Source organism: Cavia porcellus, unplaced genomic scaffold (assembly GCF_034190915.1).
Source record: "Cavia porcellus strain 051 isolate PalLab524CR breed Dunkin Hartley unplaced genomic scaffold, mCavPor4.1 scaffold_6, whole genome shotgun sequence".
In the NCBI taxonomy this organism is placed as follows: Eukaryota; Metazoa; Chordata; class Mammalia; order Rodentia; family Caviidae; genus Cavia; species Cavia porcellus.
Genome location: NW_026947489.1, coordinates 69,615,737 through 69,641,175, shown reverse-complemented (window position 1 = coordinate 69,641,175; position 25,439 = coordinate 69,615,737). Strand labels below are relative to the sequence as shown.

Here is a 25,439-nt window from a genome sequence, read left to right as displayed (position 1 = left end):
CCCTCTTCTTCTTATTGTTGCTATCACCTGGCCCTTGACTCATGGCTATGCAGATCGCTCACTGCTCACCTGCCAGACCACAGTTGTCTCCTCTGTTCTTTCTTGTCTCACCATAGCTCCCACCAATACAGACTGATCCCTCTTGATTGCATTCTAGAACCTCTTTCATTGTTTCTGCTTGCCATGTAGATCCAGAAAGCCTCCAATGTAGTAAAATAATAGTGGACACCTGACTGGATTTGACACTGCTAGGCAATATTTTAATGGTTTTCCCCATGATAACTCTAGATACAGTAATTCACATGATCCCTATTTTATCATCAATAATGCTAAAGTACAGAGAAGTTAAAGTTACACAGCTATTGTGGGAGTCAGCTTTGAACCCAAGGTAGTCAGATTTTAAAGCAAGAAATATGACATCAGATTGCTTTCCTCATACTGTTTTATGAAACCTGATGCAGCCCTAGTGCATGGCTTGAGCTCCAGAGGAGCTGAATGAAGAAAGGAAAGGAGGAATCTCTTACAGTTCTGACTCCAAGTGTCAATGTACTTCAACATTCTGACCAAGTGTCAGTCTCTGTTGGGAATTCATCTGAGGGGACAGGAGGAGGGAAGCATACCTGTTCCCATCCCCCAGGGTGACAGCTCACCTCTCATAAAACCCTTGCTTCGGTGGAGACACATGCAACGTGGAAAGCTCCCTGACTGACCTGCGGGCCCTGCACACTGATTTCTCAGCCTTCTGAGCACTGGCCCAGGACTAAAGAGGACAGCAGCAGTCCTCATTGTCAGGGCCAGCTCTCCCCACAGTCAGGCTTTGCCACCTTGCTCTGCAGTCAGGAGAAGCCTATAGGAGGGGAAGGGCTGGGCTCTCCTGAGCTCTATCCCCAAGAGCAAGTGTCAGGGTTAGGGGTAGGGTGGTACCAGTTCCAACTCATTCAAGGTGTAGGTGTGGTAGGATGGAGCTGCGGGTGCAGAAAGGCCAGCTTTAAAAACCACCCATTGCTAGGGTTCTTTTGTTCTTATTCCTATGACACTTTTAGAAAAACCATCTGATGTAATACTGTGAGATTTTCTTTGACAACTACTTTTTGACTAGTATTTCAGGCAAAGAAGAATTCATTTTTACCTGGGGACAAAGAAGACCAAGCACCAGGTCCTATTGTGTTTTTATTGTGCTAAGTTATGGTTCAGAGCCTTCCCCTGGGCATTTCAAAAGGTTCAATAGTCACCTCTCCAATATCACCTCCTACTGCCTCAACGAAGTGATGGGGAAAGTTGGAGTTAGGTGGTATCCACAATTAATACTGATAAAAATCAGGGCCCAGAGAGGTTAAGAAATCTGTCCAAGTCATACTAGCTTTAGAGTCAGAGGGTCTGATCCCAGTCTTAGCCTTTTCACTTATGAGCCACGTGACTTAGTGCCATAAAAGTTGCTCTAAGCTTTGACCTCTTCATTTGTAAAATAAGAACAATAATAGTAGCTCCCACAGGATTGAGAACCATAAATGAGAAAATGCATCTATTTCCCTGTGGAGTTTAGCTATGAGTTAGAAAGTTATGTATCAATTTACAAAGTGAAAGGCAGTGTTGGAAACTTGGTCACTGACAGTGCCCTCTCTGCACTATCTTGGCTCTCTGCCATGCCTCCATTAAAGACAGCCTGGCCCCTAATTATGGATTTTCTTGCCTCCACACCTTTCCACATACTATCTGCTCATCATGGGAAATTAATTTCTTCTTTGCCAATTGATTAATATTGTAAAAACATGCAGTAAAGCACAATATGCATTTCTTTTGTTATTAGCATTCACATCAGAGCCAACTTTATCATATTCAGGAAAAGATTCTTCTTTTTTTAAGACCAGAAATATATTTATTTTAATGCATTTTATTTGCAGGGCTTTAAGTGGATTTATTTTGGTACTTGTGCTCTTTAAAGCTACCTTGGGTGAATCTATAGTTGAGTTTTATTTTCGTTTCTCATTGTGGCTAAAATACACATAACACAGAAATTTCCTTGTTAACCACTTAAAGAGTATGCTAAAGGATTCTTCCGTAAAGGGTCCTAGCATAACTCAATCACATCCCTAAAACTTGTTCCTCATCTCACTCCAAGCCTTTAGCTCAGGCCAGCTCCACCTGAGTACAGTTAGAAGGAGTTTTGGGTACCCCAACCTCCTCAAAGTGAGGAGGAGCTTTGCTCCTCCCCCTTCCAGTCTTAGTTCTGGCATTGTTCCCGCGGTGACATGCTCTTGATATGGAGCTGGCCTTTCTTGTATGGGGTTTTCTTGGACCTGATGCTGCATTTCTCAAGGCTTTTCAGTTTGGATTTGTCTGGGAAAGGCTTCCATCTAGTATGACCTGGACACCTATCGCAGCCCCAGATCATGCCTAAGTAACCATCTGTTTGGCCACTGTGTTTCCACTATTCTGCTTACAAAGTTCCCTTCCTTCCAGGCTCAGAGAAGTGACTGCATAGCATTCTTGATGGTCCAGTGTTCAGAGAGAGAATGCCACAAAGAAACCATCTTGCCTGACCTTGGATGACCCTTGAGGATGGGTATTTTTGCTTGATGTGGCTCATTTTATCAGTCTGACTTCTGTCCTGCCTCTAACTCAGAGCCACCATACCTGTGGCCTTTCTCTGAGCCACACTGTGCTGCAAGCTCTAACTACATGTTTTCATTTAATCCTTAGAGCAACCCTAAGGGTTGGGTATTATTTTCTCTACTATTTACATAGTGCAACTGAGGTTCAAAGACATGAAAAGATCCATCCAAAGACAGGTCCATCTAACCCCAAACCAGTGTCCCAAACCAGAATAGAAGTGCCTGTGGTCTATTCCCTTCACATTTCTCTTATCATCAACTTTTTTGGGCATTTCTGTTGAAATCCACGGCCCTCAGCCTCCAGCCAAATCAGCTCATTATTGCCTCTGGGTACTAGAGGTGCCACGGTTTCCTTCCACTCAGTCTCCAGGGTATTAGATCCAGGTCCAGGGCAACCTCTTCAGCTAAAACAGCAAAGCTTTAAACCAGATCCACATCTAAAATTAGATTTACACCACATGCAGGCAAAAATGGCCTCCATTTAGGGCCAAGAACTATGAAACACTGTGAAGGTCAACCATGCTGGTGTTTGCTCACCAAATTATATACTGAGTATGCCCCAAGATCATACCACCTTTGGGAGTTTAGGCCCACCCATGTCCAGGTCTTGGGGGGTGTTTGTGTTGGATGTGTTAGCTGTGAAAATCCGAGTAACTGTAATCTTTTCCTTGAAATGAGAAGGGAGCCCATTCTAATTCTGCTCTCTTACCTCCGCTACCCATTCGTTGTTTTGACTAGATGCTTTCATACTTTAAATAGTTGCAGTCACAATGAATACACAATTTTTTTATTTTAAGTTTGTTATTTATAGCAATCAAACTTGGCCTACTGTCTGTTTCTGTGAATAAAGTTTTATTAGAACACAGTCATATCTGTTAATTTATATATCATTTTGACTACTTTTAAGCAGTATGGTAGAGTTGGTTTGAATCCTGCAAAACTCAAACTGTTTACTCACTGGTCCTTTGCAGAAATAGTGTGCCAACCTCTGATGTGAAACTGTTTTCACATTGTTAGATAGTCTTGCTGATTATAATAATTAATGGCTATATAATATAGTCTTTACTCAGTGGCCTGAGATTTTTTTAACTTAACATTTCCCATATGGTCAGATATATCTGCTGGTCTTGATAATATATAAAGAGACACTTTGTGTTTCTATCGAAATTTTTCCTTATAAAAATTTCCCACATAAAGTTATAAATCATATCATTTGACATGATCACCGGGGAAGGTGAAAATTCTGTCCGTGTTGTGTATGTTTGCCCTGGTTCTGTTTTAAAACAATGACTTTCTACCTGGACCCAGGATCCCTTTGAAGCTTTCTGCTACTACACAGGCAGTTGTTCTTTACCATTGGTCTTGACAAGACTAGCATTTTCTTCATTCGTGCTTTTCCAAGCTTTGGTCCAATTTCTATTTCTATTCCTCCAGTCCTCTTCTGCACACCCCCACTCTCTAGAGTGGTTCTTGTTTCTCTGCTCATCTCTCATTTGCAATTCCCATGCCCTCAAAGGCATCAGGCATTCAGAATAGATCTCTTAGTGCACAACAAAGGAGGGTTCAGACCAGTTCATGAATGCAGATCATGGGGGAAGCAGCAGCCTGTCCTAGTTCTCCTCCCCACTCTGTGGGGTAAAACAAAATGTTGGGCTCCTGAATCCAAGGGTTGCTTGTCAAGAGGATTTATGAATCTCTGCTTTTGGGCCTGCCTTCAATTCATTTCCATGTTTTCTACATCCTCTGGCTTTTAGGAAACTTTCCATATATTGGCTTGTGATTTATTGCAGACATAGACTATTTCTATGGAAGAGCAGCTAATAAAAAAGGAAAAGCTCTAAAAATGGATTTTTGCTGAACACTGCTTGCCAGTGAGTTTCTTTAATTGTGGCATTAGGAACATAAGCAATTACTATCATTGACATAGTAATTTGGACCCTTGGAGAAGCTGAGTTATTCTGGGAGGCCAAGCCTCAGTGGCTTAGTGTCGTTGGCTGGAACATCCCATCCTTCCTGGTGATTGATGGACAGTCTCTCTCTGGGAAGACTGGCAGGAAGCCAAAGGCTGGAGGATCCCATCAGATACCTTGCAGGCGTCACCACTGTTGTCAACTTGCTCTACCACAAGGGGACATACATATGAGATTATAAACGTGGTTAGAAGGTATTTGTCTATTAGAAATGTTTTCCTTAGAATGTGCTTATATTTTCTCCTTTTGACCCTAATTTTGCCTTCTAAGAAAAGTCTCTACATGTCTGATCTGTGTTTTTATAGTAGCTTTCCAGATACTAAAGGATTAAAATATTGCCTCCTTATAATCTTTTCTCTGCAAAGTAAGTAGTTCCAATTCCTTTACCCCCTTTGCATTTGCCGTTAGTGCTAGGTGTCTCGGGTATAGTGACTGCATCTGGCTAGATGGTGCAACATGGATAATATGACAATCACATGTATGACGTGTGCGTTACCCATTGGGGTCTGAGTCCTGTGCCTCCTAGAACTCCAGGCTACATAACCATTTAGAGAGGATGACTGCTTCTGTTCCCATTTTTTGGATGAAAAAACAAAGTATGGAACATGATATTTAGAGTGATGTTAAGACTCTGCAGAGCTATGAACTGGGTGTAGAGCCTTAGTCAAGCCATTTAGCTTCACTTTCTTCATCTTCCAGAATGGGAGCAGTTAGCCCCGTGTCACAGAGATGGGACAATTCTATGAGGAAGAAGACAACGAGCCAGCATGAGACTTTTATCACCCCTTTCTCTGGAAGGGTCCTGGGGAGCTGTGATGTTGGACTTGGGCTTGCATATAACAGTGCTGGTAAAGTAGGTGTTGGGTCATGGATGGTGCCCTGTGCATCCATGGCCCTAACATCCACTTTACTAGCCATAGATGCACACTGCTCTGTCTGTGACCCACCCATATATGTGAACTATCCTCAGTCTGTTTGCCACAGTTTCCAGCCCTTGCAAATGGTGGGGTTGGTTTGTGGAGTGGGGCAGAGCTGCCCAGGTAACTGCTAGATGCCCTTCTCTCCCGACAGATGGCCTGTGTGGATACAGGTGCAGGGTCCCCCTGAAGCCCTGCCCTTGGAGTGGCAGTGGTTTCTAGCCACAGGCAGCTGAAATCTCCCTGGAACTTTAGATTCTTTTTATGTCTATGCTATCATTGACCCAATTTTCCAAATGAGCAGTTACAGAAAACAAGCTGCTAATTTAGCAGCTACTGCCTTCTCTAAACAAACACTTCAGAGGCATTAGGTGCATAGTAGAGCATTGGAGGAGACATATGTAGTCACTGGGCATAGCAAACTAAGGAGGTTCTGGTCTCTGGCTTCTAAGGGGCAGGCTGGGCCAAGCCATGCCCAAGACAAGGCTGCCTGTCCAAGGCTTCCTCTTTGCACTTGCTTTGTGCTGGGCTATGTATTTTTCTTTGAACTTCTGTCCTTCTTGCTAAATGTGTAAAAACATGATCCTTAACAACTTTTACCATCTAATTTTGAGATAATGCTGTTGGACAGGACACTAGAGATCTGGGAAAACTTTCATTCATTTTCCCCTACTGCATCCTCCCATCTTGCATAATAGCTAAAGCACATTCTCACAGCTAAAAAACAGACTTCGTCGTTGGTACTTTTTGACCTTCTGCTGCTTCCATAACTTTTCTTTTCTGCTCTAACTTTCCTCCTCTCTGTCATTCTTTGCTGCCCCCTTCAACCTGGGTTTCTCTTGCCACCTCTTTTTCTCTACTATTTTCTTTTTTCTTTTATGTCCTTTCTGCAAGTTCCCCAGAAGCAGTGTTTTGGTTAAGCTCCTGTTTTAGCTCTGTTTCTGGGAAGAATTCAGAATGAGGCTGTTCCTGCCTTGCTGGGAGTCTGTCACCCTCCCCTGAGGTGGCACTGTCTCCACCTGCCATTCTGGGTGAGGCCTTAACTAGAGAAACACTTCAAACCTGTTTGTATTCAGAGCCTACAAAACTCAAGGAGGACCAGGGCCCAGGGTTAGGGTTTACTCACATCATTTGTATCTGCAACATCTTCCCAGATGTACACTGCTTGTCCTATTCAATACTCACTGTGGAAAGTATTAAATCTAGGTTCTTCTTGCAATGGGGAGACCCTTACACCTTACCTTATAGTTTGGGAAGGTGATACTCCCAGAGGGAAAGGCTTGTTTAGACCTCATGGAGAGCTGGGGCCAGGAACTAGCTTGTGAATTCCTCATTCAGAGTCCTCTCTGTCACTGGACACCTGCTGCCTTTCCCCAGTCTGCAGTGGGTACTGGAGCCCAAGTCTGTGGCCTTGGGTACCTCAGAAATGCCGCTGTCGTCTTTTGAGCTCCTGCCTTGTGGAGGATCAGCAAGAAAGTCTTGGCCCTGTCTTTTCTTGTGTTTAATTTCCCTTCATTTCATGGAGATGAAGTGACTCCTGGTGAGGGGCTACTGGTCATTGGCTCTTCCATGTTCTCTGGCATGCTGACATGGTGAAGAAGAGTGTCATGTTTGAGTCAGGCTTGAGGATTTTGCACCCTTAGAGACAGAGCCCTTAGTTGACTCACTTTCTCTCCAAGCCTCATTTCCCTCCACTGCAAAAGGAGGATGCCAAGAGTTTCATCACAGGGATACTGTGATGAGCCGATGGAATAAGTTACTTTGCTAGGGATTAAGATCATAGGAAGTGTGCAAAGAATACTAGCAATACTATTCAGCCAAACCAAAGGTGGAGAAGCTTCATATGACCAGTGTGTGTACTGTGCCGGGGTTGAGGGGGTCATTTGATTGCAATAGCCAAGTCACCTGCAAATATGTAGGAGCAAGAAGGGCAGGTTTTAAAGCTAGGATGGGCAGGAGTTTCCTGAAAACTTAGATCTATAAAAATCTAATGTAGGGACAGATCATTCTGCTCTGGCATTCTGTACTCAGGTTTATTTGGGTGAATTTTTTTCCCCTAACTCATTGTGAGCTCACCTAGGCCTTTAGGTTAGATACACAGATACAGGGATGTAACAGGTATGTAGGGCATCACTTGACCATTTCTAGGAAATCTCCCTGCTGGATCTAGCAGTCTTGATCTAATGAGTTTTTCTTTTTTTCTTCCTTTCTCTCTTTCTCTTTCTTTTTTTCTGTTTCTCTTTCTGTTCCTCTTTCCTCTCTCTCTCTCTCTCTCTCTCTCTCTCTCTCTCTCTCTCTCTCTCTCTCTCTCCCACACACATCTCAGGTTTTCTAGCTAAGTGGATCCTAAGTGTGACTTGGTCACCAGAATCACCTGAATGAAGAATGGAGTTAAAGGCTTCTGGAGCAGGACTGTGGTTTCTGGTTATAACGGATAAGGCAAGAGAGGGGTCCAGGCTCCAACATTTAAGGAGGCAAGCTCTCTTGGTTGTCCAGGGGTGAGGTATAAAGTTGAGAGTCTTTTTCAATTCTGTGTGCTGGGTGTCTGAGTTGCCTTCTCCTATATCTGGCTCTGTCTCTAGATCCAAACTTTTTAAACCTTGTTAAAGGGAATAAAGTTCAGCCTGCTGCTCATCTTGGCTCTTGATCTGAACAGTGCTGATCACATGCATGATGCTGATCACACGCCCTGGTTCTGGACACAGAAAACACGTCCAATTACTGTGGCCAATTTCCATTCTTATTCTAATTCTCTAGGAGCATAAGAAGGAAAATTTTCCCCAAATTTAAATCTTTTCATCTTTGAATTTATTTTTCTTAGCCACTTAACCAAACCAACCCTCTTCACTCCAGGTAGAGTTATAGTTTTCTGGGAATCTAAATTGACCTTGTGTTTCTACTTTCTATTCTCTTTAGAAAACCCCCACTTGGGGGTCAACAGCACTCTAGCCCTCTTAAGTCCCTTCTAAGTATACCAATAGCATTTCCTAGTGCCAGGTTCTACTGGGTCCCTGGACCAGTGGTAGCACATCTGATCTCTGCCCCCAAGAAACTAACAGTGTTATGGAAAAGCCAGCACAGAGCCTATGAATATGTTCTGTAACTTGTATTGAGAACTCTGATGGCAATGCCTAGGAAGCCAATGAGGGTAAAGCAAAGCATAACTGACCAGACTTAGGGACTAGATAGCAATGCCATCCTAAGAAGTGATGCTAAGCAGAATTCTCAGGATGGACTAGAAGGGCTCAGGAGGTAAAATGCCAGGTACCAAGAGCAGTGCATATGAAGGTTCTAAACAGGGAGGGACCTGTTGTAGAAGGCAGGCAGTAGTAGAAGGCAGAGAATGGAGGACAGGGAGACTAGGAGTGGAACCACAAGGGGGATAAAGTGCATCTTGGCTTTTTCCTACAACCATCATTCACGTCTCACAGATGGTGGGCTGGTGAGACTACAGCTGATTGACTTTGCAAGCACATTGCTGGCAGCACTGTGGAGATCAGACCAAAAGGTGAGAAAATTACAAGTATAGAAAGTGGTGGATGTGGTCTAAGAAAGGACAGATGACAACTTACATAGGGCTGCTGGAAGAAGATGTGAAGAGAAGAGGGTGGCAAATGTCTGTTCAGAGTCAGTTTCTGCCAATCTCCCTCCCACTTTGGGGCTGAGAGAGAAGCCGCATCCTTACAATACCACAGTTCCTGCATTTAACATACTGGGGCTGCAGTCTGTTGGCCTCTGAAAGTTAGGTGCTCATAGGGATGAGAACACATCTTATTTTTAATTCTCACCCTGGCACAAAGCTGTGCTCGGTCCACACCTAGTGCTACAGCTTGGACTTGACAACTAGATAATCACAAGCACCATCTGAAAATCCAAATGCCCTCACCTTCTAAACAGTTTAGGCATGTGGGCTTGAGGTGGGGAGCAGTTGTAGATGAAGGTACACTAACTGCACATTTTTAAAATATTGCATCTTGTGGGGGTCTGAAAGTTTCCAGAGAGTGAAACCTGAACTGTCTATTCATCACTGTTTTCCCAGTGCTCAACACTCTGCCTGGCTCACATGGATGCTCAGTAAGTAAGTGCAGAATTAATTAATGAATGACTGAATGAATTAATGAATGAGTGAGTGAATGAATGAGTGCATGACTGACTCACTGAGTAAATGAATGAATGAATGAATGCGTGAATGACTGGATGAATTAGTGAGTAAATGAATGATTGGCTGAATTAATGAATGAGTGAATGAATTATGAATGGCTGAATGACTAAACAAATGAACAAACCGCTTTTCAGACTACCATAAATGCTGTCTTACTCTGGTTCTTGGTCAGGAATCAAAATATGTCCTCACCCCTGTGGCCCCCAGATGGACACTTGGAATAAAAACCCAAAGGGCTGTTTCCAACCTGCTGCCCGTTTATTTTATTCCATCTAGGAGGTCACCTTGGGACGTATAAATAGCAGGCAATTTTCTTGATGCAGCTTATTTTTCTCATTTCTAGAAGAATAGGAGGTCAGAGGAAGGCCCCCGAGGGGGAGTTTGAAGGACCTTTAAGGACAGGCCAGGTAATAATCAGTGCAAACAGACTTCCCCGAGATCTGTTTGTGCCCCAAAGTAGCAAAAGGGCTCCCAGAGAAGTTTGCTTTTTGTCTAATGTGCTCTCTTCCTTTCTGAGGAGCCTGCCTGGCCTAAGGATGGGAAAGAGAAGGAAAGGCAGGGAAAGGCCATCCTGCATGGCTTGTCACTCACTTCTCAAACCTCACTCCACAACCACACAATATCCAGGTCTGAAGGGGCTTCAACTCCATCTTTCCAATAAGGAAGGGGAGCACAGGGAGGTTAGGTCACTTACACAGCTAGTTAGAGAAAACCAAGTCAGACATAGATACTTCAGTTCTATAGATGAGGCCCCTACACCCTCTGAACTAAAGAATGCCCTGTAGAAGTGTGGGGATGACACGGTGGGAAGCTGCAGCTAAAGAGATCAAGCTCAGCAAGTGGTTCTCATAGGGCAGGGAGCATGGTTAGGGTGGGGGATACAGTTAGAGTTAGGGTTAAGGATACGGTTAGGGTTAGGGTTAGGGTTAGGGTTAGGGTTAGGGTTAGGGTTAGGGTTAGGGCTAGGGCTAGGGCTAGGGATACATTTAGGGTTAGGGTGAGGGTCAGGGATATGTTTAGGATTAGGGTTAGCATTAGATCAAGAATGATGTATGCTTAGGGCTTTGGTCCACAAAACTGTTGTGTACCTTTAAGAGTCTGGGAATCTTACCCTCACTTTTCTGATGGGGAAACTGAAACTCAGTATGTTCTCAGTGTCTTAAAAACACCCATGTACTCCTCTTCATAGAGCTCTCCTACTGGAGTCCCATGCACTGGGATCAGCATACCTCTCAGAAAGTGTGGAGCTGTAGTTTTGCTGATTGTGAGTCTGAACCTGTTTTAACAGAATATATTGATATCTTCAAAGAGCTTCCTCTGGAACTAGTTGAAAATGCTATTGGGAGAAAAGCCATGGCTGCGGTGGCTAGGGCTTCAAAAAACAAAAGAATTTAGGTTGAGGTTCTAGCAACAGAAATCCTATGTCTGTAGCACCCTTGGGTTGCTCAAGGGGCAGGAAAATCTGTCTGGAAGGCCTGCTCTAGAGTGTGGAGAGCAAGGACACTGGGTTTGGATGATCATCTGTGCAGACAGAAGCTAGTCTGTGAGGAGGGATGTGGAGGCACTGCTTGCCTGCATCAGGTGAAGATTCACAGGACTCTTGCTCATCCAGATACTGGGCTGGGCCCTTCGCTGGGCAATGCCGAAAGCTTAGAGCCTCCACTTAAGGGGCTCACATCCTATGAAGATGAAGGATGATGTGGTGTGTGGATGCTGTGTTGGAGGCTCTACTGGCCAGGCACAGAGACAAAGAGAAAGGAGTTTGCTATCTGCCACAAGACTTGGGAGGAGGCTACATGGAAAATAATGTTGGCCCTAATATGTACAAGATGGGGAGACACTCTGAAGGTGAAGACACAGGTTGGGTGACGGGTCTACATTCCAAAGGTAGAGAAGTGGGTAGGTTCTTTCTCATAGCCCTCAGAAGGAACTATGGACACCTTGATCTTGGATTCCCAGCCTCAGAAACCATGAGACAACACATGGTAAGCCACCAGTCTAGCAGAGCTAGGAAAAAGATTCACCAGAGCCCTAGGAAACAGACACACCAGGGGATGCTGATTGATTCTATAGTAGGCAGGAGGTCTAAGTGGGTTTTGGCAAAGCAACACTGAATGACTTTTGCAACCCCTCCCTCTAGTGCATTTGGCCATTTCCTGTTGGCTTGCACCTGAAGTTGGAGCCACTTCTGCCATTTTTATCACCAGGGAGAGGAGCCTTTCAGAGAATGAAGGCCACAGAGAAGAAGCATTGCTGAGAGATGAGGAGGGAAACTGGAAACTGACCCTAGTGGTCACATAACTGTGCTGAGCCATGCCCAGAGCTGTCTTTACCTCTAGACTATTAAGTTGCATAAACCAACAAATTCACTTTGAGCTGAAGCCAGTGTAAGTTTTCTTTACCTTGTGACAGAAAATGTTTTGACTAATACAGTTTAATTTAAAAAATAAAGTTAATAAATGAGACGTCTTCATAGGAAAAATTTTGTGAATGATGAAAAAAAGAAAAAATAAATATCATAGACGCTTCAGAAACCTTGGGAGCTGTAACAAGGAATGTACCCTGCTGCACATTCTCTTTTCCTTATCTCTATTTGTTTGTGTTTGGAGGGAGGAGAGTTTATTCATGTGACAGCAACATCATTGCACAGTGATGTTAGGCCAACGTGACATGCCTGGCCAACATGGCAACTACTCCCTCTAAATCACATCCATAGATTCTGAATCAAGAAACTTTAGCTCAAAAAATCCCTAGGAAAGGTTTTGATTGGCCCTTCCTAGAGTGCCCCAGTGGCTTACAAGGCCTGGTCTAAAGGTTCCTTAAGAGTCCATTCTGGGTCTGACATGTTGTGACATGCATTGTAGAGAGCAAAACCTCTATGATATGCTGGATGGTGTCTAGAAATAAAAGTTCTGTGGTCAAATAGATGTGCATAACCTTGGATTAACCAGTTAGGTGGATTTTCCACAGGATTTTTCCGAACCTCTAATATGTTGATGCAGGTGGAGATTCCAGGGGGTAGGAGATATGTGAGCAAAATTTGCAAATGTTGTCTGGTGATAAAATCTCTACCCCAGTGTATCTAAAGGGTTGGCACTCCTCAGAACATAATAGGAATCAGAGCCGAATTTCCTCTGAGTCTGGAAAGTGTACTGTACCTAGGTAACGAGAGTAGGAACCCATGCACTCAGCATGGAGGAAGATCTCAGAATCCAATTGCTCTCTGGTCTGTATGGTGCATGACTATGCTTTTAGTCTTCCTACTTGACTCTCTCAGTCCCAAATTTGCCCTCATTTGGTTGTCTTTCTGTCTTAGTCCTTGTTGTGGTCTCTGGTAAGAACCCAGAGACCAAAGTTCTAGTCTCAACCTTGTCTTTCAAAAGCTGTGCAGTCCTATGAAACCAGCTTCAAGATAGGAACTCTGAATTGTGAATGCCTCACACAACTGCTTCCTCTGCATGGACTGCTGGGTGCCCAGTGGAGATCCTTGGGCTTTATGGTCCCGGTAGGCCCTGAGGGCCACTGGACTAAAATCCCTCTCCATCCCTGGACACTCAGAGTGCTCTACATGGCCAGGTGATGCTGGCTAAATAAAAACAATGTCCAACAGCTAGAAAGCATCCCAGTTGCTACAAAGTCATCCACTGTGCCTCCTTGTACTCCAGCCTTGTTAGTGCCATGCTGTTCCTGATCTATAGCACTGCTGCTGCCCAGGTACCAGGATGCAGACGTGTCAAAGATACAGAAAAGGGAATTAGAAGATTCCAAAGCTCAGAGGGAGCTCCAGGGACCATCTTGCTCAGCATCTATCTTGCTTTTATTTATTTTACACATAAAGTTAGCAAGATCCAGATAGGGGAAGTGATTTCCTAAAGCCGCACCACAAATATGTGGCAGTGTGAAAACTTGTGTTAGTGTTCAAGGAAGAGTTAAATGAATGTTCCTAAAATGTTTATAGTATGCATTGGTCTTTTGGGATGGTCAGATTTGTGTCAGAAACACTGTGTCTAATATTTCTTGCTTGGAGAATGCACTGTGCATTAGAAAGGAGAGGTTCTGAAAAGTTCCTTTGCACTTGGTTTAACCCAGTGTTCCCTGCATTTATCTGATCAGGAAACCAGGCTTCTCTTTTTGCAAAGACCTCATTTTTAAGAAACAGCTCCTCAGGTTTCAAGTTCATCTGCATAGCTGTGGAGAGGAATAATAGGACAAGCATGGCAAGAGGGAGGCTCTGAGGGTCAATGGCAGGAAAATCAACACAAGGGAAGGTGGGCCCTGATGGTCCCTTGATCAATGGCTCTGTCTGCAGAATGGTGAGTGGGGGGTACAAGGTTAGAGGGTGTATCTTCAGGTCAGAGGTTGATATGAAATGCAGTGGGTTGGGTGTGTCCATAGAGACTGGCCACATATGACTATATGACAATGACTTCAAGGGATAAGAAAGGAGTATTATCCAGACCCAGTACCCTACAGATCCAGGTTGGAGTACACAGAAACCAGACCTGATTCCTGAGTAATGGAGCGGGAAAGGGGAGTGGGGGGAAGGGCAAAGTCAGGTAAGATGTCATTCCAGAGAGGCAATGGAGCATTAGGTGGGTGCTGTTTTTCGACTGAACACAGAGCCATTAGATGTCTGCCTCTCCAGAGACGTCCGGGGGTACCTAGGCATTTGACATAGTACTCTGAACGAGTTACCTGCTGAGCAGGAATAAAGATGGTTTCCGGTTCAGGCAGAGGGCATGGACAATTATGTGGCCCTTCAGTGTTTCCAGGGGAGGGCAGATCACTGCAGACGGGTTTCCAAATACTCAATGTCAGTAGCCTAGAGCTATCTGAGACTTGGCTTATTGCAGGATGGGAACTCAGAGATCCAAATTATAACCCCGACCATGCTTCTAAATGCCATTGTGAATGGGGGTCCAAGGGCTCAAATCTTTAAATTGGGTTGACCTTAATTACTTCTGTTTCCTTCCGGGACTTTTCAATTTTCTGGTCATACAAGCGGAGTAACCCAATTGACTTTCTGTTTGTAGGTTCCACACATTCCTTTTCCTTGTTATTTTGTAGATCTAAAGTGAGTCTCTCACTCTGGAATTGTAAAAGTGGGAAATTACAGTGCTGTTATGTACTCACTTTATAACCCAAGGAAGGCACATTTACGAAATACAGCTTTCCTGAGGAAGCCAAACCAACAAAACCTTGTAAGTCAGCTGGCTCTGGTTTGAGCTCAGCAAGTCATGATCCCTCCACCCCCTACATTAGTTTCCTGTGAGCAGCCTCACAAAGCAATCAGAAGGGGCACGGAAGATGATAGAAATAGAAGTGGTTATAAAGTGTGGACCGCACCATTCGTGTGGTGTGTTTGGGAGGGCATTGAAGTTGAGAAAATGATGATGCTAATGATGCTAGAATTGCTGTTTTTAAAATTAATGAATTAATGATGAGTAACAAGTATGGTCATTCAGGCAAAACTTTACTTCCTTTGTTTAATACCTGGCTGGGAATCTGCTGCAGAGAATTGAAGCCATGGGGCCCACCTCCTTCGTAGAGGGGCCAGCTTATCCTGATCCCAGAGCTACCTCAATCTGCAGGCAGTAGTGAGTGAATACATCATGGTTGCTCCTGGGAGACAGGGATCCCCAGGAATATTAGCCAAGATCATTTTCCTGAAGCAAAACAGACAAATGTGTTGATAGAAGACAGAGTCCCGGGGACCAGTTTTCTCTAGATCTTGAGTGTTCTGTTTCTGGCCTGCAATGCCTCTATATCCTGCCACTGCTGCCTTCTCCTCTCTCCTTCTCCTTCATCAGAACCTGAGAGGTCAGTGAGTGGCTAGGTTAGGAGACAGAGACCAGAAGGCATTTCAGAAATGGCACTGGGCACTAACAGCATTCTCATCTCAGCTCTGCAGCCAAAGAACTGTATGTATGATCTTGAAAAAGTCCCTGTCTGAGCTACAGTTTCCTTACCTGTAAAATGCAGTGCTCATCTCTAAAGACGCTATCAACTCCACATTCCAAAACGAGAACAGGAGATGAGCAGAGAACTCTGGACTTAACTGCACTGATCTCCAGGTTCAGAGCTTGGGATAAGCCAGTAACACTCCCCACAGCCCTCGCTGGAACGCCATCAGAAGAAACAGGACAGGGGCAGTTGAGGAAATGCCCATGGAGCTAGAGAGGGGGTATTTAAGCCTTCCAAGTGGCAGATCTTAAGATCTGTCTCAAGATAACCCCCTAGGGGCTGGAAAACCAGGGAAAATGATAGTGGCAGGAGCTTAGACTGACTGGGAAGCCTTGCTCCCTATGATACTCACAACTGCTTCTAGACACTTGTCACCCTTCCTACTTTCCTGGGCTCATTTGTCTGCATTTTAGCTTGGTGTAAACAGTTTCAACTACCTGTCAGATGGCCACCCTTTTTTACTCGGATACTCTATTATGGGTCTCTTGAACTGTATTAGTACTTTATTTTTTTTTTTTAATTTTGCTGCTCTTCACACTCTTAGCGATCGCTCCTTTCAGCAGCCAGCTCCTCAGCCACTCCCCCTGGATGTGTCCTTATCATTACTGCAAATCAGCTTTCCCTATCCTGTCTCTGTGATGGATTCCTGGGCTCACTATGTAGAACTTGACATTTATCTCTGCTAAATTTCATCTTGTTGGTTCAGGTCCATTGTTCCTAGCTGTCAAGAGAGTTTGATTGTGCTGTGATGTGTTAGCCTTCTCTTCCAGTTTTGTGTGGGGACTTGGGGACAGAGGGTGGAGGTGGCTGTGTCAGAAATGGAGTGGTAGGCTGCTGCTGTGAGGAGAGGAGCTCAGAGGAGAAGGTGCAGGCAGCAGGATGCTGGTTGTGTGTGTGTGTGGCTTAGCAAATAGACCCAGCTGAGGGCTGATGAGACTTCTCAGTAGAGGAGGCTTCGTATGAATAGGCAAGGTGATAGATGCAACGCTGTGCAGTATGGTAGACAGGCTGGGCCAGCAGGATCCCTTGATGTCATACCAGAGTGTAATATCAGAGGGTGGAGCCTCAATCAATGGGTGAGACTCAATCAGTGACTGAGAGGGAGGTAAAAGGCTTGCTCTGGGGAGGAGAAGGAACGCTGCTTAGAATTCTGAGGCATTAATTTAAACACTTCTCTTTCTCTTTTCCCTCTCAGTAGACCAGCCACGAAACCTGCTTATTCCATCCCCAATCCTGAAGTCAGTCTCCTTTCTGAGCCTTTGCTTTTTTTCCTCTAGTTTAAACATTACTGTTTGTTGCGAGGTCTATAGGCTGCCCTGCGATCTCCCTGCATACTCAACCTATCTCCATACGATGCCATGGGATATTATACATCTAACGATCATTTCCTACTTCAAACCTCTAATGGTTCCCATCACGGTCAGTGTGACGTACAATTCCGCAGCATACTACAAAGAAGCCCAGGGATGTGGCTCCTGCTTCTTCTTCTGATTCAACTTAAACTCTATCCATCATGAATGAATTGCAGATTCTAAATCTGGCCAGCCCTCCACTTTCCAGCTCTCTGGATCGCTCTGCATGGATCACACACTACCATTCTCTTCCTCACCTATGAACTCTTGTGAACTTAATGCGTACTAACCCGGGCCATTTCCTAAGAGAAACATTCACAGAGAGCAAAACCCAAACCCTGTGCTGCTCCCGCACTGGGGCCAGCAGCTCTGTGAACTCTGACTCTTACTCTGGACCTTGCATTTTCCTAGGTGGTTTATTTGTCTATTCCCTATCCAGCCTGCAAACTTCTTGAAAAGAGGATGGTTTTTCACTCATCTTTGCACGTAATATGTGGTCTACATTGAAAATGAATACTAAGGTTTCCAGCTATGAGGTCTGTGGTGGTTCTTACAGCATCTTAGATCTCAGATCTATAATCTGACGATATAGCTGAGGGCAGACAAAGAACTCAAATTATTAGGGTATAGGAGAGAGAGATAGATAGAGAGACAGACAGACTGAGCCTAGATCACTGACATCAGCCAATAAATATGAATTTCCTCCATCCATACTAATTGTACATGTGTATGTGTACCTGTAGGCTTTCTGTATGTGTGTGTGTGTGTGTGTGTGTGTGTGTGTGTGTGTGTGTGTTTGTGACTGTACACAAAACTATCTTGGAACATTATGGAAAAAATCAGGCTTTGGAGCCAATGAGCCAGGGTTTAATGTTTCCTATCACTTAGTATGCGCCTTTTTAAGGAATCATTGATCTCTGTGAACATTAATTTTCTTACATACTTTATAAAAGGGGAATACTGATGCCTGTCTCTGAGACAATGTAAATTTTTTAAAAAAGCAAACCTCACCCAGTTCCTGGCAGTGGCAGTGAAAACTGCGCACTTGGTCGTCTTGCTGGTTTTGCTGAAGAGGTGTGTACTCGCCACACCCACGAAGCAGAACACCCCTTTTCCTCTAGGGAGTTCAACTGGCATCACAAAGAGCCTTTGTGAGTTCAGTCAAAGTCCCAGACAATGCCATAATGGCCAGACTATACAGGACTCATCCGGTTTTCCTCCCTGGGACTGAGAGCCAATCTCCAGGAATACCTGACTTTGTTTGAGTCTCTCAACATCATCTGCTCCACTTCTTCCCTAACTGCAGTGCTGACAGTTCCTAAAACTGGTCATCCTCTCAACACTGCTCATGAAATGCAAGTAGAGCCTCCAGGTTTTCTATTTATCACCCATTAGTTGTTTGGTAAACTCATGCCTTCCTCCCAGAGGCGCTCACTCACAAAATCCTGAACTGAGATAAAGGGGCAGCCCCGTCTAGCCTTATTGGAAGTGCACCATAAATCACCCCTCTGGAGTTTGCCTTCTGGGGAAGTCACTGATCTCATCTCCATGTTTTGAGGCTCTAAGGCTGATACTTTCTGGCTTCCTTCTCAGATTCCCAGGCTCATTCCTTTTGGAGTCTGTATTCTCCAAGGTTGGGAAGGATCAGAAAAGTTTTTATGTAAAGGGCCATATAGAAAATATTTTATGTATCCTATTTTTTCTCTTTTTTTTTTTTACATAGCCCTTTAAAAATGTAAAAATTATTTTTGATTTAGAATTGAACAAAAACAGGTGATGGTCTGGGTTTGGCCCCAAATTCAAGGGCCATAGTTTGCTGACCTGATTCTCAATGCTCACTGAGTGAAAACACTTGCAAAGCTAATTCCCTCTTTTCTTTCCTTCCTTCCTCATTTCTTTTTATTTACATTAGCCTTTCCTGCCCTTCAGCTTCTGCTTCTTCCTCCTCCCTGTCCTCTCCTGCTCTACTTTCCTCCCTTTCTCCTTCCCTAGCTCCATTTCTTTTTCCCTCCTACAACATTTTCAGAGCATTGACTTGGTTTGGGGTGTTCAGAGTAGTCCAGGCATAGAAAGAGGAGGAAAGCAAAAGGCAAAGAGACTCAAACTCCTTTTCTCTAGGAACTTCCGGAACTGGAGGACTTGCCTGCCTGGAGTTCACCCAGTGGGGCTTTCCAAGCCAAAGAAACACTGAATCAAAGGGCTGAAGGCAAGAAAGAGGGAAGCGTTTGAGAGGAAAAGCTCATGGGGAATCAGGTAAGACGCGTCTCCGGGCAGGATGATAGGCAGGAAAGAGCTATGTATCCTCTTACCAAAGCTGCTTTAGGCCTCAACTCTTTCTCATCAGTTGGACTCTTTGGGCCTATCCTTTAAGCTCGCTAAGTTTCCTTTTTTATGGCTTGTCAGGTTAGAGACCGTAGGACCCCTCTTTTGGGAATTTTGAGAGGAGTCTGTGAGTGAATGCACGCAAAATGCTGAGCCAGGGTTTGGTGCAGACTAAGTAAGTCCTCAGTAAATAGCCTCTGTTCCCATCAAGAGAGGGAGGGTATGCCCAGATAGGGTAGTGGAGGGTGCTGGCGCCTGGTCTCATTTGCCTAGAACTTTGGACTCTATTTTGTAGGTCATGTGGACCCTCTACAGAATTTGCACCATGGGATCAGGTTGTATTAGATTTTAATTCCCCTCCTGATGATGGAGATTGGCAAAATCTAGGGGGCACATTTCTTGATTTCCACTTCACAGATGAGCTGATTGAGGCTTACAGAAGGTGGAGAACCTCTTTCTTCCTCAAAGTCAGTGGGATCCTAAGCAGCAGACCACTTCTGGTCTCCTGGACTCCAAATTCCATACTTTCCTCTCCCACAGTGCTTGCTAACCACCTGACAGACGGCATTGTGCCAACCCTGCCTGGCTTCAATTAGTAGACAAATCAGGGCTGGTTGGCAGGCTCCGGGCCCACTGCAGACGTGTTTATCATTCATCAGAGAAGAGGAGCTCTGCGCCAGGCATGCAAGTCTGGCCCCATGGGGAGAAGATTTAAGGTGATGCGGCCTAGGGGGTTGGTTCTGGGGACCATAATATGGATCATCTAATATGCTCAGGAGCAGAATATTTCAACAAATCACTGAAAGCTGAATTTTGCCCTCATCCAGAGCATCCTTTGAGTGCTACAGGAGGTGAGGAAAATGAGGGCAGACTGGAAGACTGGGTTCTGCCCAGCTTTGCTATTGCATGGGGAAAATGTCTCTGGTTTCTATTTCTGGGTTTCAGTCTCCTTCTGTGTAAAATGAGGAGTTTGGGAAAATTTAGCGAAATAGTAGGTATTCTTGTACTGAGCTTTGGAACAATTCCGATCCTTTCTCTTTAAACAGCTCTCCAGAGGGAGGTAGCAGCAATAGTGTAGTAAAGAGAGTAGTGGATAAGAAGTCTGAGTCTGGACTTTGCCCATAACTTGCTGTGTGACTTTAAATTTTCTAGCCCTGTCTCTGAACGCAAGTTTTTCCACGTAGGTTGAGCAGTAGCTTAGATCCTTCACTGATGATCTGTGGACTGGATCAGATGTATGGATGAAATTAGTTCCTGGGCAGATTTACCTAATTATCACTTCTGTTTGGTGGGCAACTTTTAGAAATTGAGACATTTCTCATGCATCAATTTGATTGGTTTAGATCCATCTAGTGAATTAGTAAAGTAAACTTCTGGGTGTGTCTGGGTGAGTCAAGAAGATGGGACCTTGGGGACTTCCGTAGATATGATCCCTGACCCATTCCTCTCTGCTTTGCTTCTGGGCCACCAGCAACTGAGCGGCTTTGTGTTTCTTCCACAGTGCTCTACTGTGATGTTCCTGCCTCAGAGTCAACTGACCAAGCATCGACTGAATCTTTTGAAATCAGAAGCAAAATTAAACCTCCCCTCCTTTAAATTGTGGGTGTCAGGTGTTGTGTCTGGATTCCTATGTTCTTTTGAAGAAGCAGCAGTAGAACCCATCACTCTAGAAGCATGTGCTGGAACCAGACAGTGACTGGCCCCTTCACACAGGATGGATGGCCTCTGTCCATCCCCACAATTTGTCCATCCCATGGGCTTACGAGTGTCGCCTGTTTCTGGAAGCATCTGAGGGTGCTGTCCTTTGCTAACCCATGTTCTCTGTATACAGGGGTGCACACAATCCCCTTCTTTTGGAGGCTGAAATCCAGTCTATCTTCCTCGGGCCATAGAGTCTGTTGCTGGTATTTCCATGCCTGCTTAGGTCACTGTGTTATAACACAAAGTAATTACTGTAATGCTTCCTGCACAGTAGTACACAGAATATAGCGTTTCAAACCGCCACCTTGTGAGTTCTCCCTTGATACATGTAAGTCTTCTCATAGCCAGGTCCTCATCCCACACCTCCATCCAAGTGCCCTTCAGCTCTACTGCTCTAGGGTTTAGGGCTGTCGCCCTAATCCTCATGTTCACCAGCCACACCTACAGCTTAAACTCTGTTCAAAAGCACATTGAAGGGAGTACCAAGCTTGCAGGCAAAGCCTCTCAAATAGTGGGCAACTCCCACCCTGGAGACAGCCTTGCTTCTGCCTCCTGCTCGGTCGCCTTTCTCTAGCTTCAGACACACACAGCCCAGTTTTTCACAGGAGCTGCTTTGGACACAGGGCTTCCAGCTCCAGCTCAGTGTGCCCCTCTAAACTCAGCCACTTCGGCCTGCTTCCTTGCTCCTCTTACTCCTCATCCCCACTCTTTCTTTCTTTCTTTCTTTCTTTCTTTCTTTCTTTCTTTCTTTCTTTCTTTCTTTCTTTCTCTCTCCTCTCTCTCTCTCTCTCTCTCTCTCTCTCTCTCTCTCTCTTTCTTTCTTTGTACTGGGGACTGAAGCCAGGACCTATACACTGAACTACATATCCAGCCCTTTACAATTTTTTACAATTTTGAGATAGGGAAATCTCACTAAATTGCCCAGGCTAGTTTCAAACTTGCAATCCTCCTGCTTCAGCCTCCTAGAGTGCTGGGATTTCAGGTATGCACCACACCTGGCACTCCCCACTTCAATAAATGGTACCTTTTCACTGCCCAAACTAGGCAGTGGAGAGTCATCTTCCACTTCTCTCTGTTCTCACAGAGAATATCCCTGTAATCCGGCTCTCCCAGCCCAGCGAAACTCCCCTCCAGTAATCCTGCCTCCATGGAAGCATCCATTTCCTTCCAGACTCACTGCTCACACTCTAGTGCATTTCAACCATGGATTCCTGCAGAAGCCCTTTGATCTGGGGCCTCCTTGTTCACAGTCAGGATGGCCTTCGGCAAGCTCCAACTCTGACTCTTAACAGTCTTTTCAGAACTTCCTATAGACTCAGGATAAGACCCAAATCCTAGTGAGGTGGAGAAGTTCTCTACGACATGGAAATCCAGTGGTCAGAGGTCCAAAGATGAGCTCCCAGCCCTGTGTAAATGGTTCTAGGAGTTCAGCCTGATTGAGATCAGGGTGCAATTGCAGCTGCCCACTGTGCTGAGGAAGGGGGACCTTGCAGGCAGCCAAGGCTCTTGAAAAGGTGCCCCCAGATTCCAGAACCACTAAGCACAGCAAAAGGTGAGTATATCACTATTACAACTCACAATAGGGGTTACAGCCCTCCCCACAGGCCAGGCCATAAAGGGTGCCGGTTACACGTTTACGTGGCCCATCTGCAAGCATCAGTGGCCTCTGGTTTTGGAGCCTTAAGATAAGAACTCTTCTTTCCACTTACTATCCTTGCTCCTGCTGGGTACTAACCCTGCACAGTTATAACTTCAAGATAGCTGAGCATTCACAAAAACAAAAGGAGAAAAGACAGAAGATAAGAGAGTCTGGAAGGAAAAATGAATCTACCTGATTTTAAAGGAGGCCCAGGAAGGGACACTGGCTCGGTTCTGTCTGTTTCCCCTACTTGAACTCACCCAGGCCGAGCTGCAAGCCGCTGCAGGCTGCATTTGGTCTTGGATTCTATCTCTAAACCTGTGACCCGGCTAAGGTGATGGTGACAGGATTGGTTCTAGAACTGGAAAGTCCTGTTGTCCAGTCTAGTGCCCTTTGTATTTGACCAAATGATCTTTTATTAATCAGTTCTATGATATCATGGAATGTGTGGCTTAGATGTCAAGTTTTAGCTACACTTTCATAGGAGAGCTTAGGAGGTAAGTGGAACTTGGGAATGTGCCAATACCATAGTTCTATTATGGAAAGAAGTGAAATGAATAGGGAAAAACACAAAATACTTGTTTTTTATATTGCACTAGTTATAGCTTTTATTTTTATTAAATCATGCCTCCTGTGTTGTTTTTAATTTATTTTATAGTTCTTTATCTAATTTCTTCAGATGAGTACTTAGTACAATTATTTTCAGCTTTTCACCACAAATAATGAAGATGTTGGAGGCTACCAAATGTCCTCTGAGCACAGCTTTAGCTATGTGCCTTAGGCTTTGATGTACAGTGTCTCCTTTTCATTACTTTCTGGATGGTATATAATTCACATTTATATTTTTCTTGGAGCCAAGGATTAGTTAGGAAAGTAATTTCAAAAGTAGTTAAGATTTTTAATTTTTTTCTAAAATGAAATACCTATCAATATTGCTGCCTGGAGTCTCAATATAGAAGTTCCAAAGGAGATGAGCAATGGAAGCCAACTTCTGGTGCCAGCTAAGCCAGGTATGTTGGTATCTATTCACACGGATTTAGGACAGGGCTAAGGAGAGGAAGTTGGGGAACAGAGTTCCACGTTTTCAGTTTAATGTGTGTTCCCTGCCTCCTTCCCAGGCTGTGGCCCAAAGAACTGCTTTCTGCTTGTGGATCCTACACTCTGTCCTGGGCTTGCTTATTCCCAAAGGAAGCAGCTTCCTGGGAGACTCCGTCCCTCTGAGGCTGGAGAGCACATCCACTGAGGGCTGTGTGGACGTTGTCTGCTTTGAGAAATGAGCAGATTCTACAGACATAAGAATGTCTGTAGCCAGTACTCCTTGGCGAGATGGAGGACACTCTCTCATGTTATCTTGGACACCATCCCAGGTATCAGGAGGGAATCAACAGTGACCCTAGGTAATGAGATCAATTTACACTGGTGTACATTCTACTAGACACGCTGCTTGGTGCTTGACATATGGACCCTCCCAAACTCCAAGAACAGATGTCATTCTCATTTGTCGGAGGTGTAAACTGAAGGCCAGCTGCCAATATAGCTTTCTCTGCTCCCGAACCTTTGCCTTCAGGCTGCTATTCTTGTTCAATTGGGATCATTCACTACTGAGAATTTCCAGATGAGAGAACTCAGACCCCATGTACCAAGAGACTCAGCTGTGCCTGTCACAGCAGAGCCCAAGAGGACTGGAATTAAAGCCAGGAGAGAACTCCTCTGGGGCTGTGTTCCTGAGTCTCTGTGCGCTCTGTCTCCCATCCTTGCTCTCCATTGCCCTTACCCTTTATCCCAGTCTTGGTGTTGTTCTTAACTGGCTACACTGAGAAGTGTGGGAAACGTGAGAAGAGTTAGGCACAGGCAGAGGAGAAGGAGGAGGAGGCAATGTTTTTCGACAGGAGGCTGACAAGAGAAATGGGTTCATTTAACAGGCTGAGTATTTTGGAGCCACCCGTTGGACTTCTGTACTGCCCTTATTGATCTTTCTGGGGCATTTACCTAACAACCAAGAGTTATGGACTTTGTTTTTGGACTGGAACCTCACAGCATTACAATAGATCATCTAAGGAGTTTTATGACTGTGTTTCTGGGAACTGGAAATTTAAAGCCAAAAAAAGGTCATGTGGTGAGGAAAGGGAGCCATACTTGTCCCTGACCTCTCGGGCTGCTCCTTCCTCTTCCCTGATCCACAGCTTTCCTGGCTTCCTAAATCACCAGCTGCTCAGCCACTGGGGTCTGAAACCCTTCATCCCACGGGCAGTTTCTCTTTGCTCCCCCTTCGGAGCTCCCCTTTGAGCCTTCCTCCCAGATTCCTTTCTTTTTTCATTTTTAATGCCCATAAAAGGCTTTAACCATTTTCACTTGCTTCACTCCCTTTGTTCTCCCCTCCCCCACCAGTTCCACATTTTTTTTGCCTTAATGTGTGTAATGTATTTTGCTCATCCCTATTCCTCTAATACCCACCTCCCCTTCCCATCAGTCCCTTCCCCTTGTCCAAAAATAGTCTCCCTTCGACTTTCTTGTCATCTGTTTTTGATTCCACATATTAGAGAGACATTTGATATTTGTCTTTCTGAGTCCAAGATGCCTTTCTCACTTCCTTTCAACTTCTGTGCTAACTCCAGCACCACAGCCTTAGAAATCAAACCATTTCTAAAAGCTGTGTTAGTGGATGTATGCCTAAGCTGCCCCAGGTACCAGTAAGTGTAAATGAATAGAGGAGGGAAAAGAGGAAGGAAGGATGGAAGGAAAGAAGGAAGGAAGGACCATGGTACTTAGTGACAGGAGGCAAGGAAAGGGGCAAGCAGGG

The 25,439-nt window shown here is 44.8% G+C and overlaps 1 protein-coding gene and 1 long non-coding RNA gene across 2 annotated transcripts in view; both read right to left on the bottom strand.

Moving 5' to 3' along the window:
- The window catches only part of Asic2 (acid sensing ion channel subunit 2), a 1,050,952-nt gene that overhangs the window by 449,032 nt on the left and 576,481 nt on the right, over positions 1-25,439 (bottom strand). The gene's annotated exons all lie outside the window — the stretch shown is intronic.
- LOC134476272 (uncharacterized) lies at positions 15,118-18,309 on the bottom strand. The gene is made up of 2 exons (XR_010047854.1): positions 17,989-18,309; positions 15,118-15,327 (listed from the first exon to the last, which is right to left on the bottom strand). It is a non-coding gene; the product is annotated as an uncharacterized LOC134476272 (long non-coding RNA).